Source organism: Liolophura sinensis, chromosome 2 (genome assembly GCF_032854445.1).
Source record: "Liolophura sinensis isolate JHLJ2023 chromosome 2, CUHK_Ljap_v2, whole genome shotgun sequence".
Classification (NCBI taxonomy): Eukaryota; Metazoa; Mollusca; class Polyplacophora; order Chitonida; family Chitonidae; genus Liolophura; species Liolophura sinensis.
This window is the reverse complement of record NC_088296.1, coordinates 5,938,998-5,954,660: the sequence shown is the minus strand read 5'-3', so window position 1 is coordinate 5,954,660 and position 15,663 is coordinate 5,938,998. Positions and strand designations below refer to the sequence as shown.

At 40.0% G+C, this 15,663-nt stretch overlaps 1 protein-coding gene across 1 annotated transcript in view; it reads left to right on the top strand.

Annotated features, from left to right (window-relative positions):
- LOC135463063 (neuronal acetylcholine receptor subunit alpha-10-like) overlaps positions 1–15,663 on the top strand; it is a 126,309-nt gene that overhangs the window by 63,265 nt on the left and 47,381 nt on the right. The gene's annotated exons all lie outside the window — the stretch shown is intronic.

The window sequence follows — 15,663 nt, the reverse complement described above, 5'->3', positions numbered from 1 at the left end:
CATCGATTCCACTGACCGTGTTGAGTTGGCGATTTCGTACATAGCCGTCTATCTTAAATTTGAATAGCACAATCTTGCATTTGATTTGTCGGACAGGGAAGTACATAGTAAAGGCACATCAGTGCAAAGGAATGGATTTCTCTCTGTTTAATACGGTTTGCTTTTACCGTTCTTCAGGATGTTAAAACAGCATTTGTCACCTAGAAATCGAAAGAAAGCCGAGTAAATATGTTTGAAAATTCCAACAACCAAAAACGCCCGAAAATTCTAGCTACAAATTGGGAACTAGGACAGCAATAGCCTCGCGATGTCTCGATCTGACCTTGGAGATAAATCACTGATTACTAATGGTTCCAGATCTGACCCATGTGGTCTTTAACTCCAACTTTGAATAACGTGAACTGTTACTTATTTTCAGGCTGACGTCACGTCGATTGCATTATTGCCCTCTCTTTGTCATGCATTCATATTAAAGATCAGAAGACGTGGAAGAATTCCATCTTTCATTAACTTCGCATAGAACTGACATTGTCATTGAAGTTGCTATGGCCATATCGTTATATAAGCGCACAGAACGTCCAATAACTTGGACGTATTTTGTACTGTGTCTAAATGAGTGCTGCATGTGGTACCGACTGATGCAATCTGTTAATTAAGTGAACAGTCTTGTGTTGCACAACCTCGATATACTGCTTTAGATTAATGGTTGGAAGCTCAGACCATCGTACCCGTTTATACAGTCAAGAGGAGCCCTTCTACATCTATCTTAATCGTGTATAGCACTTTAAACAGTGGTCAGATTTATCGGTGCATGGAACCAGAGAGCATAGAGAAAACCACAATTCTGCTGATAAACATCCTCGAGGTTCCTGTCATTTAGCATTGTTTTAACATTATGGCTTATTAAATGTGATGATAAAACGGCATTATCGGTAATTCTCTGCAGGCCTCATCTAATTCATTGTTATTAACATTACTATATATTTTTAAAAACTAATTCTGGATTTTACCAGTTACTCTCTGATTTGCCAACTATTACACTGTCCTAGCTGCTCTAGTTTACACTCCACGCTGTGGTATTCAACCGGCACTTTACAAAGTGCGACTGGTTCAGTCACAGTACGCGACCTTATTGGTTAGCTGATGGTCAAACCGCTATTGTTAGAGTGGATAACCAAATACATAGAAAGTATACCTGTAACTATATGTGACTAACTATAAGCCACGTGAAATAGCTATGAAAACAGCGACTTGTGACACGTCTCCTAAAATCCTCTTCGTTGTTTGTGCCGCACAGTGAAAGAAGAAAAAGAAACAAGGAAAAACTTGAAGTGTTTCGGAAGACAGTTACCTCATGTTTAACGCAGTCGCTCATATGCTTTTGTTCAGATGATATACTAGACTTCTTATTATATGTGTTGTGGAAAAGCGATTGCAGAGCAAGTTGATATTTCTTTGAAACTGGTACATCATTAATTTTCATTGTTGGATAACACTTTATTTTTTTCATTTCGTTTTATCAGGGCATTGATTATTTCTTCATTCTAGCGTGAATTGAGAAAAGCTATAAATTAATTGATTTGTATTAAACTGGGATTACCCGCAGTACATTCGTTTCTTATAACGATTTAAGCTGCACGATAATTGTCTTTGTTCTTTGTTTTTTTGTGTGTTAGTGGGCATGTCAAGGGTAGTTAGTTTGTAATAAAACCCGTTTCGTTAATGATAAAATAAAGGCCTTAAATTATATAGAATGCAATTCACCACGAGTGCGGTGAATTAAGATTTTATGCTTTGTAATTGCAGACAAGTTTAGTACAATGTTGTTATTGCTCCGTAAATGAGCTTGGAAATACAAAATTGGGAATTAATACATGTACATGTATATTTAATACCTTGTGGGAAAAGATTAGGGAACTAAAGATTATGTTGGCAATAATAATAATAATAATAATAATAATACTAATAATACAATTAATAATAACATGATACCAGAAGCTCTAAATATGGCACTTTTGTCTGAAATGCGTGCCTCGCGGTCCACTATCAGTTTACTGTGAAGGAATATGATACTATTCCTATCGGTGCGTTCTAACTAGTGTGTTAACGGTTTACTGCACACCGGTATACTATGATTTAACTCCTTCCCTTGTGCGAACTGGAGAGCAAAGGAGATCATGGAACACTTTCGAGCAATGATCAACAGAAATACGATACAGTGCTAAAGAGCATCTCTGAGATAAAGACAAATTTCGCCACTGCCGCAGTCTGTGTGATGGCAATTTCCTTTGAAAGGCAACCGTCAGCTTGGGGAAACAATGCGATATGCTGACGTTTGCTGGAGTTATGCTTCCAAACATGTCGCCAGTTCTCCGGGTCGATTCAATAGCCATTTAGCACATTGATTAATGGAATCGCTTACAAGCTTTCCAATAGAGATGATGGAATGTCTTTTTCCTCCTCATTCTTTTATTTAGTTGATTAATTTCTTCAAATTTGGCACGGCGGTTTATTCCATACACCCGCGTAACGCCCATATATACGCTAGCAAAACAACCGCTATGCCCGTGACACAAATATTGCGTGATACATGTAACATGTTGCGTTATTACAATGTGCATGTTTAGTTTCGCGACATTTTGCGTAATTTCCAAACCTATATCAGTGTGGGCTATGGCTGACGCGACGTCGTGTATACGGTTGCTGTAAAATGGTGCAGATCTCCATGTTAAAAACATCATTCATAGACTTACCAAGCACGTCAGGAAAAATGACAGCCGCAGTTCAGGGCTCTTCCCACCCTACTTCCAACACAAATAAGGATTTATTACTTGTTGCCCTTTCTTTTGTTTGTTTTTTTCTTTTTTTTAGAAATAAACGATTTCTAGTAGTAATATGTACGCTAATGTAAATCACACACTCTTGCTCAAGCAGTGAACACCTCCGTAAAAGTGTCAGCTATACAGACGTATATCATTTCCAGAACATAAATCTTAGAATAAGTAGTTTTATTTATTTATTTCATTGATGTTTTACGCCATACTCAAGAATATTTCACTTATATGACAACGACGAGCTAGGGGAAAACCCAAGTGAAAGTAGGCCAACCTAATGATGTGGTAATTTGAATACATACATGTGTCATGCTGAGCGAAAAAAATCTCTTCTTTGAGCATTTGGTCTTTGAGGGTGCGGAGTTTTGGGATCTTGATATGATTGTCCGGTGTCAGATTAGACGCTTATGTACACATTTACTTCACAAATTGACATAGAGTGCCTCAAAAATGACTGTCGATGTATTAGAGTGCATTTTCAGTGAATTCATCGTCTTTTCCGGCTTCGATTGTTTTTATGAGTTCCTGTTCGCATCTATTTAACACATTTGTATTCAAGGTGTTAGGTTCTGATTTCAGTTCATACTTTCTTTACATATATAAATATAAATATAAAGCCCCAAGCTTGTAAGCGGCAGATGTATTAGAATATAACATAGATAGCTTCACCTTTCTTCACAGCAACTCCAGATGTGTTCACGGAATGCTCACGAGGATTGAATGAAATCTGTCTCAGTTGTGTACAGTTAAGGAACCTACTCTATCATTTAACTATTAACATATTTGTTAAATTAGGTCCCGTACCCAGTCACATTAAGCCAAAGTGGGTGCGGAAATGTCTTGATAGTGTTACAGGTAATGACTGTTCATTGTAGCTCTGTCTGCCTGTCTTAACCAGGAACTAATCAACGCCACATCTTGTGTCGGTTGGGGCAAGCTATTTTACAAAAGCAAAGGCTGTTTTTGGGTACATTTATGCCTTTGAAACGGGAATATATACGGAAATCACAATTTGGTTATTTATTTCAATAATTTTGTGTTCTAGGCCGTTCTGCTGTTTGACTAAGCATCCCACAGACCTGGTCTCTTTGTATTGTCCATGTGAGCGTTTGTTAAATGTGATGACAATACAGCCTTTCTAAAGTAGTGTCAGATAAATAGCAAATGACATTACTTCCTTTCTTTACCTAATTTTGCTTAAGCCATGGTTCTAGGGGAAGGCAGTAATTGTAAATCTGTTTCCATAGCCTAGGTCATAATTTATATCATATCTTGTGTCGATTAAAGCCCATCGACCTTACAAACCGACATTTGCCTCAGCTGGGCGCGAAAATGACCCCCTAAGGCATGGTTTCGGTTAATACGTTTGGCTATTTGACATCAAATATTCGAGATTTTATGCATGTATCTACACCGGTTGTAAAACGTCAAAGGGTATTTTTTTTTCCGGATAGAATTATCTTGATAAAAAAAAGGATAACTAAGGAAATAACAAACTGGTTATTTATTTATTTATTTATTTGCATTTTTGTTTGCGAAGTTCACAAGAATACTTGTTCACAACAAGAACAAGAAACCACTGCTCTTTGTCAGGTGCTCGACAAACCTCATGACTTAAATCCCAGGTGCAGTTAGCGGTAGTGTGGTCTGTGTCTTCGTTAGTCAGTGGTGAGTTGATTTCCGGGACAGCCCATCCCATGGCCGGTCACCAGTGGCTATTGACCATTCACTGTTCTATCCGGAAATGACCAGCCCATGTAGAGAACCGCATTGCCTTATGATTAATGGACGGTTTATTTCGCTCTCAAGCGCGATTGTCATATTCGATGTTAACCAACATGATTACAAAAGATGATACTATATATAGGCCTTCAATGTCAAAATTGAAATTGCCGGGAGTAAACCGTTGTCTACCGTGGTCTACCGTGGTCAAGTGGTTACAGATGTTTGTCGCTATGGCACAAGAGGTGCGGATTCAAATCAGGCCTTAGGCAAGGAAACTTTTGAGTTACTCCGCACTCACTGGTGACCACAAGCGCTCCACGAAGCTGGGCGTGACCGTTTGTGCCGAATGGACCTGGAAACAAAACATTTGAAGCAAAAATATAGATGTTTACGTTACTGATACCGACAGACCACCCTAGAGTCTGGTGTTTTAAAATAGTTTTACTCGCATGGAAAAAATTCTAACCAAAATATATTGCACGGATTTTAAGGATCTTTCATCCGATATGTTTTTAGTTTGAGTGTTTTCTTTGCCTTTAAAATGATACTTTGTCTCCGTACCATATACAGATCGATAATTTCCTATGTATTTTACTTAATAGAACCAATGATGCACCATACCAGAGAATACAACCTTTTTACTTAACCTATTATGGCCTGACAGCAACCTGCGGATGGTCGTGGGTTTCCCCCGGCTCTGCCCGGTTTCCACCCACAATAATGCATGCCGCCGTTGTATAAATGGTATATTCTTGAGTACGGTGTAAAACAACAATCAAATAAATAATAAACCTATTATATCGAGGCAAATTCATGTCTTCCTGCGGCCATAAGTGAGAAGGGTCTGTCAGCAACCTGCAGATGGTCGTGGGTTTCCCCCGGGCTCTGTCGGTTTTCTCCCACCATAATGCTGGCCGCCGTCGTATAAGTGAAATGTTCTTGAGTACGGCGTAAAACACCAATGAAATAAATCAAATCAATCATGTCTTCCTGAAGCCTTCGCATATTGGCACGCAAATCAACTGTAGCTGTAAAACAGTAAATACTTATTCACTTGGTAAACAGTGATCAATACATGTCTAGAGGGGGTTAGTTTTATATTGACCCTTGTAACCATCAACTAGGCATTGCGAAATCAACCGATTTAAACATATTGAACCCTGCAAAACCCAAGGCAATTCATGGCTATTTCTCGTTGCCAAAATACCAATGGAAAAAAGCCCTTTGTGGGAAGAGAAAATGTCTGAAAGCATGATTTAGGCACAAGAGTGAGTCTCATGCTTTCAATATGTCCCAGTTTATTCCATAAATAATGGCTGGCAATTACTGGAATATTCAATTCATCTTTGTGGCCCTTGCGACGACTTGGCGATCGATGCAAGCTCGTAGAAGAGCTTTCGAACAGCGTTTATCCCAATCCTTAGTTAAACGATCCAAAGAATTGCAGCCAATTTTCGAGTTTTCGCTATCTGGTTTTGCCCTTTAACATCTCTCCCTTAGCTGGAAATTGCGATTTGGCGTCCAGTCTTTCTCCGCAACTCGCATTAGTTTTGTATGACATACATCTGTATCAGACGTGATTTATTTACGAACCAGCGGAGCGAGAAAGGGCAATTGTCAACTGCACTTCCACACTGGATTACATGTACTCCCACATACCCAAAACACTTGCGTTCAAAGAAAGCGAAATGACAAACAAGAATTTACACATGGCATGGAGCTCTTGGCAACCTTTGCTGTGGACTGGTATCCCTTCATCCGTCCACACATCTGACTTCAACAGCACCCGGATGGCACATCACCGTGCAGGTCGAACTTCGGGGCGATCTGAGTGGACGGCGAGTGTATCACAAACAATTATAAACAACTAGCTTTGCAAACACATGTAAGAGCAGTTTGTACACAGGAGGTAAAGCCCGGAAGAATAGCCTGAGAAACGTTTCATTTCCAGCGACGTGTGGGTTTTGTTCAGGCAAGTTCATATATTACAACTGGAGCTTCTCATGGAGAGTGTGTCCGGTTATGGGAATTGTGCTTTTGTTATACAGTTCATCGCTTCCGCATGGAAATGTATTGTGCTAATTAATCATTGTTTTCATGTTGATTTTCCTCATTGTTTTGAACATTTCACTTTCAAGGACGCGTATTGTTGCATTTCGAATCTCTCAAAATATATTTTTTATATCAACTACATCTAAGTTGTAAATACACGGAAATAGAATGATTGTGTCTGTCTAAAAACATGCTTTTGTTCTATAACAGAAGAGGTGAAACTTGGGTATTTCTGCATGATTTCCCGCGTGTACTTAATTTTTTTTACAGGTCATAGAGCTGGTAATCGCTCTGACGCTATTTTGAATTGTAGAATGTATCATAAACGTTCATAATGTAGATAATGAGTGACACGTCAAGTTTAGAGGCCATAAGTTCATAAAAAAACATTGCTTTTCATTTCTTGAATCCGTCCTAATTTCTTACATTATATACTTTATGAGTTCTTCAGTTGTTTGTGATGGCACTGTTTTTTGAACGTTTGTCTTGCTACTATTTACCCGGAGCCTCTATAGTTTGTCTTGCTAATATTTACCCGGACCGTCTATAGTTTGTCGTGTTACTATTTACCTGAACGTTTATTGTTTGTCTTGCTACTATTTACCCGGACCGTCTATAGTTTGTCTTGCTACTATTTACCCAAACCGTCTATAGTTTGTCCGGAACGTCTATAGTTTGTCTTGTTACTATTTACCCGGACCGTCTATAGTTTGTCTTGCTACTATTTACCCCGGACCGTCAATAGTTATCTTGCTACTATTTACCCGGAACGTCTATAGTTTGTCTTGCTACTATTTACCCGGAACGTCTATAGTTTGTCTTGCTACTATTTACCCGGAACGTCTATAAAATTTGCATATTGACGGATGGTATATGATTGTTTGTTTTGACATCTAGATACAAGTACAACTTTGGCCGCAAAAATCATGCAATACTTATCCAGCAGCAATAAAGATTTTCTTTATTACATCATTTGAATTGGATTCAATGACAAGGAGTCGATTCCACAAGGACATTTCTGACTTAAGTCAGAATTTGAAATACCATTTTAAAGCTTATTTTTTCGGTTTTTATAAAGTAAAATTTTGTTCATCTCATCAGTGTGTGTCTTAAGCCAAATGTATCCAAATTTCCACTTTCAGTACCCAGCACTGAGCCGTTTTTGGGGAGATGTTAAATTTTGACTCAAGTCAAAAATGGCTTTGTGGAATCGCTCGATCGCCTGAGAAGAGGACAACGGTTAATGTTATCAGCCTTTCTGGGACACGCTCGAAATTGGCATTATACATACCCTTGTTTAAATGTTTTAATTAAACAAAATTATGTCCACTTGTAATGTAGAATTCTAGTCCTTATTGGAAGAAATTACTTTTTATTGTTTGTGTTTTACACTGCAATCGTCTTTAGTTCAGGGAAAAATACAAACTGTGCATACAAAAATATTGGGTGCCACACATTCTTAACATTTCTGTTTTACACAGCTCCACATCTTATAAACAAACGCCTGTTAAAACGTCAAGTTAATGATGACACGTTTTCTTTTTTGTGTGAAAAACAGCTTGGTTTTCCCCTTATGTTAATCTCGTCTTTGTCGCGAGGAGTCATGTCCTAAACCAAACCGTCGGAAGCTTTCTTAAAAAACTTTGCCCGGAGAGGACTTAGCCTCACTTGCAAAACATGCTTTTCTTTTCCATTAGCCGATAGTTTGCTGACTGGTAATCTTCTTACAGCGGGGTTCAGTTGCGTTCTAATTAAAACTGCTCCATTCTGTTTGAATCCGAATCATCGAAAGCTGTCACAGAAAACTTTCAAAAAATGTATTTTCCTTTTTCGTTAGCCGCCTGATCACAGACTGTTAGTCTTCGGGGTTTAGTTAGATTCAGTTGGAACAGCTCAATCCATTGTGGGATTGAATACAAGAGACCCCATTATCCTAGATGCAGTGTTAGACCATGGCTAGACTTCTCTCAGTCAAATGCCCTCTAGAAGGAGACGATATAACATTAATCAACGGATGCATCAATTTGTTTCTCAAACAGAGCTGTACCAGTCTACTTCGCCGTGGGAAGCTCACAGGCAAAGTTTTCTCGCATTGTCGACCAATCCGCTGATTGTCATATTCTCGCGAGATAACACGTGTACGAGATTAGAGGAATGAACCGTCTAGCCTCCAAACCGATCGACAGTACAATCTGTCTGGTTTCCGAGCATGAAGACCGCTGGAAGGGATTCCGCGAATGAGGCTTTCTGCTCCCGAAGTCACGTTTTTGGAATTTGATGCCCCGAGACATAATCCAATTTTGGACAATTTGTCAAACTTCCTCACCTCTGTTGCGAAACCTGATGCTGAGCAAACAGTCACAGAGCCAGTCGTGTTTTACAGATGAATCAAGAAGTTTATGTGATAGTATGCGTCGCATCCGACATTAGTATATAGCAATCATCAGTCATAATGGGAAGCTCCATGTCAGTAGTCGGAAGATTAACTCCAAATCAAGTTAACATAATTAAAGACGTACAGCGTACAGAGTAAAACGAGAGGAGTGACGACAGCGTGACAGTTGGCAAATGGTCACACATAACCAATGAAACCAGAGCAGCGACGACAGTCTGATACTGGCAAATGGTCATACGTAACCGGTGAAATACGGTCTGTTGTCAATTTACCTGAGTGTTTTATTCTAACTGTTCATTTTGTAAATGCCTAAAAGTAGATATTTAACTACCCTTTGTACAAGATAATTGTTTTTCTTAAACTCAACCTTAAAGGGCGTGTCAGGCCATGTTTCCGGAATAACGTTCTACACAAAGATTTGAAAAAGTATATAAAGTATGAAATTTTCAGAACAGTTTGAAACACTTTTACAGCTTGTCGCGCAAATTGAGGACTCATGATTGCAACTCAGAGGACATTCTTGGTACAACGCCTCTTGGCAGCAAACTTTGGGCCATAAAGATGATGCTGGTCAATTCTGGAGGAGATCACTTACCATCAGAGGATATTGGATGACTGACATGTGTCACTTATGAGAAAGTCTGCGAGTTACTGATCACAGATCAGTGGTTTACTTCGGACACTCCAGTTTATGCTCTAGAAACTAAGCGCTGGTATATAAGTAAGATAATCACACGATGGACTACGTACAGAACAGAAAGCAATTGAATGAATCATACGTGAAACCTTTCACATTATTCGGTAACCTACTGAGTTTGCGAACAAACTGACTCAGTGCACAACTGTTACATAACAGTAAATGAATTATATTCCTGGGTTCAATTACTGTGGGTATGGAAAGACGATTGTATGGGTTCAGAAGGCTTGCTGTGAGTCCACACTTTAGGCCAAGCTTTCATAAGGGGTCTCGCTATCTATAGTTACCAAACCAGAATGGCAGTCATTACCGTGGGATAATTACGCCGCATTTCGTAATTAAAGACCCTGAGGCCTCCGTAATTTTATCTCCATGTCTTCGCCCGAGGGCATAATTGCGCGGATATTTTGAGGAAGTGTAGAGTTTCACTGGCATTAACCAGGAAGATTTGGGATAAATATTCCGCGGCGAGTCGAGCTCTGTAGCCGGCTAATTACGGTGTCAGAGCTTCAGATAAAGTGGCCGTCTCACCGGGACCTAGATTCCCCACAACAATTCTTTTATCTTCCCACTACACTTAATTCTGGTGAAAATTGGGTGCGCTGTAAAACGGTCAGGAAGGGGCCGGTTACAAGTGCGGAGTATTGCAATATTTTCATCCTTTTCTGACAAGCATTGGACGAGACCTTACTTACGGCCAATATGCGGCCATATGACGTCCACGTCTTCATTTTGAAATACCGTTATGGGCAGCGGTTAACAGTCTGGCTTGAGGCGAGTGTTACGGCTATTGTCCATGCACAAAGGTCGTGCTTAAATCCAGCTCTTGTGCATTCGGCTTGCAAAATTATACGATTTCTATTTAGAAATCGGGACAAACGTGAAATTCATGACAATGTTCACGAAAGCTCTTTCAGCTTCTCCATAAGAAATAATGAGCGCAGTAGTCAATGCTAAGTTAACCGCCATACATGTACACAGGGAGTAATTAATGAATTGTGTAGTAAAAATGATAAATATGCATAATGTAGACGTCAGTGTTGTTTTTTCAGATTTCATGTGCTCTCAGTGTCTTGCTCTCATGGTTATCACACAACACCCATGGGCTGTGGAAATATTGCTTATTATATGAGTACTTAGTACAGAATTCTTATTCACGCTTTATCTTGTTGGTCTATACCAGTGGCAGGGCATAATAAAATTAGCAACGTGTCTTGTGCAGTTATTTAAATCTTAAATTAGCAAATTCCTTGCCTATTTTTGCCAGTACTGAAAACAAATTGTTGACTGCTCTCTTAAGGATTTTCTTAGCTCTTTGGTAATTTTGTGTTCTGCTTAAGTTATTGTGCTATGGGCGAGTACTTTGCTACTAAGTCTTTATATGCACAATTATAATAAAACGCTAATGAGATAAAGTGACAAGAGTCCGGATTTCAGTGGTTACAAGTGGACCATTTGCTAGATATTGCACTGTCGTGGGTGGTCTGGTTTTCCTCTTTATGCTGTCCATCTACCAACACTGTCGCCGCTGCCCTGGATTTACTCTCTATGCTGTGCGACTATCGCACTGTCCCCGCTGCCCTCGGTTTACTCTCTATGCTGTGCGTCTTTCGCGCTGTCGCCTCTGCTCTGGTTTTACTTTCTATGCGTGCGTCTATCGTCGTCTGTCATGGCTGCTCTTGTTTTACTCTCTATGCTGTGCGTCTATCGAAATGTCGTCGCTGCTCTGGTTTTACTCTCTATGCTGTCTGTCTGCCACACTTGTCGCCGCTGCTCTTGTTTCACTCTCTATGCAGTGCGTCTATCACACTGTCGTCGCTGTTGAGGCTTTACTCTGTGCTATAAGTCTATCGCAATGTCGCCCCTGCTAAGGTTTTATTCTCTATGCAGTACGTCTATCACACTACAGCCGCTGCTCTGGTTTTACTCTCTATGCTGCGCGTCTCTATGTATATTGTATTCCTGTATAAACCCCAATTCCGCCGGTGGGCTTAGCATCCCCAGTACCTTGTCATTTTGCATTGTTTTAACGTTATTGTATTTGAAATGTGGCGACACATGATTCTTGATAAGTTCTAGACCAGTGAAGTTTAATAAATTGCAGTTATTTAATAAACTGAAATTTTTACCTAATTTAAGCCGAGGTAATAGGGTAACATGCAATTTGCTAATATTTAAACATTTACATGAACAATTAAAATCAAACCCTAACTAAACAAACTATACTAAAAGTAAATTGACAAAATGTAACCAGATTTATGTAAAGTGACCGAAACATATTGGTTGGTTTTGCTGATTGTCATGGCACATCCAGGACACCCTACATGTAGCTCTATTTTTCCTTACTCACATTTATGCAATCGCACTTTCTATAAATGTCAAAACGAGTTGGAATATCCCCTTCGTTCCTAATAGTGTACATTGGCTTATATATCAGTTATACATGAATATCAAATACAAGAACGAATCTGCATATATAATGCCAGGGCTACGAATAAAAAACAAAAAAATATGTGTAGTGGTATAGACAAGTTGGGTCTTAAAACCCTTATTGCTCAAAGCCGTCCTTTCCACAATTCTGGATCTATTTAACGTAATAGGGGATCGCCGGTATCTACAAAACACTAATGGACGTAAGCTACCCGGTTACCAGCGTTGTTCATGATTTATGTGCGTTATAATCGGCCGATGAAATAAAGAAAAGGGTGTGTTTTTACCTTTCGGGTAATTACCAGCGGAAATTGCATCAGGGCATATTGGTGTTTTCAGGATTGTCGGAACGAGGGATTGATAGAGCTCTCTTATTTATGAAAACCAGGTTTTGTTTAAATTGGGAATTTTTTTAAAGGCGTATGCGCAGATACAGGAATGGGCAGGATGAAACAAACCTTCTTGTCAACAATCTTGTTAATAATCGATCTTATGAATCTAGGAGTACGAGTCTAATACGACGGAGGAAAATCGTATACTAGCTGTTTACCAAAATTGACGTTCCTTGTCAACCAAAATTGAGTGAGTGCTTGGGGTTTAACGTCGTACTCAACAATTTTTCAGTCATATGACGACGAAGGAATCATTAGGGTGCATGTACGTGTAATGTGCCTCCTTGTTGCAGGACGGATTTCCACCGCTCTTTCATTTAGTGCTGCTTCACTGAGACGACATACCGAAGGCAAGTAAGCCGCCCCGCTCGAGCCATTATACTGATACGGGTCAACCAGTCGTTGCACTATCCCCTTCATGCTGAACGCCAAGCGAGGAAGTTACAACTTCCTCTTTTAAAGTCTTAGGTGTGACTCGATCAAGGATTGGTCCTAGATCTACCGGTCCGAAGCGGACGCTCTACCAACTGTGCTATCCGGGCCGGTCACAACCAAAATTGACGTTCCTTGTCAAACAAAATATACCTCAATGACCACAAGGCCAATTCCCAAAACACCGTTTAACACAAACCTGCACGGAACTAAGAAAGTATATAAAGTACAAAATTAGGACGGAATAATGTGAAACGAAGCAGTTAACTCTTTTCTGGATGAAATCAGTATCCAACTCGTGTAACAACCATTATGGATGTTCCGGTGCTTTATGATTGGAACTAAGAGGTGGCAACTAGCATTACGCTTACCCGTAAGTACAAGGAAACGAAGCAAGCAAAATCGTCATTTTAAAATCTAAAGTGTTCACATTTAACACTGTAAAGATCACGAGGGGTGATTGCACTTTTATAAAATGTTAATGTCAAGTGTTCACATTCCAACTCCATTAAAAGGTTGTTAACATATTAAACCAGCACTTGAAACAAACATAGTTTTGAAAAGTGTTGAAGCATTAACACTTAATTAAAATTGGGCAGATACATGTAACTCTTATAAGCGCAGTCATTTCTCGTGATCTTTAACAGTGTTCAAGGTAGCATTTAGGATTGAAGAAAGCTCTTATACACGAGCGATCAGGTTTTGTGGGTTATTTAGCTACCAGAGTCGTTGATGATTTATGCACTTGATCACCCAAGAGAAAGAAGAGTGTTTTTACCTCTGTGGTAATCATCAGAGGAAATTACATCAGGGCTAGGCTGGGTTCTGAGAGCTGTCTCGCAGACAGGTCGATGGAGCTTTTACGTAAAAAAAGCAAGTTTTCCTTAATTGGGAATATCTTTTTTTTTCTATAAGGGAACGGGAAAAGAAATTACCAAGTGTAAATTCTTGTACTAAGCCATTTTGCCATCAAAGAATTTCTTTAATTGCGCCAGCATTCCACAGAGTCAGATTAGGGTTGTGACTGACTCCGCAAGTTGGTAAATAAACAGCCACGTGGCCTGGTAGGCGTGGCTGTTTATTTACCAACTTGCGGAGTCGACAGTCCACCTCGGCATGTGACCGTTATATTTCCATGGCCTTCTTAGCCACCGACTGTGGGTTACCATGCAGATTGCGTTTGAGGAACACGTGATTGGTGTATGACGTCATATTCAAGAATGTTTCACTGGTGCTTGTAGACATACAAGGGTAGTTCTTTATATATGGTGGGTTCTGCTGTACTTTTTATTTTCCTACTACATACAACATTGGACATCAACGGGTTTAATACCAGAGATGCGCCCCTGGAACATACTCGCGTCACAACATTCGACCTTGGGCGACGTCATTTCAAAGTGAGCTGGGGGAGGGGGGGCGAGGAGGGGCATCTCACAGGTGCTAATCCCACTTGAAAAATTCATTAACACAAACGACAACAAAGTGAAATCTGATAAGAGTGAGTGAGTGCTTGGGATTTAACGTCATACTCAACAATTTTTCAGTCATATGACGACGAAGGAATCCTTAGGGTGTATGTAATGTGCCTCCTTGTTGCTGGACGGATTTCCACCGCTCTTTTATCTAGTGCTGCTTCACTGAGACGACATACCGAAGGTAACTAAGCCACCCCGCCCGAGTCATTATACTGATCTGGGTCAACCAGTCGTTGTGAACAAAATCGATTTGCTCCAAACATACTTCACCCTCTTGCTGAACGCCAAGCCAGGAAGTCACAACTTCCTCTTTTAAAGTCTTAGGTGTGATTCGCCCCAGGATTGATCCTGGGTCTAACGCTCCCGAAGCGGAAGCTCTACCAACTGTGCTATCCGGGACGGTAAACCCGATAAGAAGTTTGGGAAACAAGTTAACAAAATCGATTTGCTGCAAACATACTTCACCCTCCTCCTCTGCATGGAATGGGAAGTTGGTCATTCTCATATCCTCAAGCAGTTGTTGAGAGCGGACAAGTGAATGCTGCAGCCAAGGGGAAATGGTTGTTTAAGTTTTCCTCAGTTTTCCTGCCTAATTAAATAAGAAAAACTTTACAGTACATGTAGGTTTAATAGAATAGAAATAATGACGCTTTATCTAGTCATTGTTGAAAGAGTTGAAATTTTAGATCAAACCCGCGCCCGACAGACCTGTTTCTTTATCTCATTAAATTGCGTAGTTCAAACTGTACAATATGTCGAACCCTACAATCTCATGAAATTGTGCATAACCTGTTTTCTCCATTCGACCTGTTTAATTCGATATGTGAACTCGACACTCTCACCCTATGAACGCGGCTGGGCTCAATGATGAAGCAAAGAACTATCGCCAGGAGGTAGGTTAGTACAAATTTAACAACATACGTCATTGAGAAATCCAGTTCTGTCTAGCTATTGCCTGATACAGGTGCAAAGTGTGACACTATCGGACAGCCAGTAGTCTCAAGGGCTGGCTACAGCCCTTTACATACTACATCATGTATACAGTAACCAGCATCGACCATTTCGATTTTCTCCTTCAGGTCTCATTTCTCTTTTCCCTCTTCCGGCGTATATTGCGTGCCACTGGCGATTTCTATCACAACGCCAGACGGAGAGAAATCAAATTTTATTTCAGCCGCCACGAAAAGCTGATTTGTTCATAACATCATTTACGAATATGCAACTTTTTAGA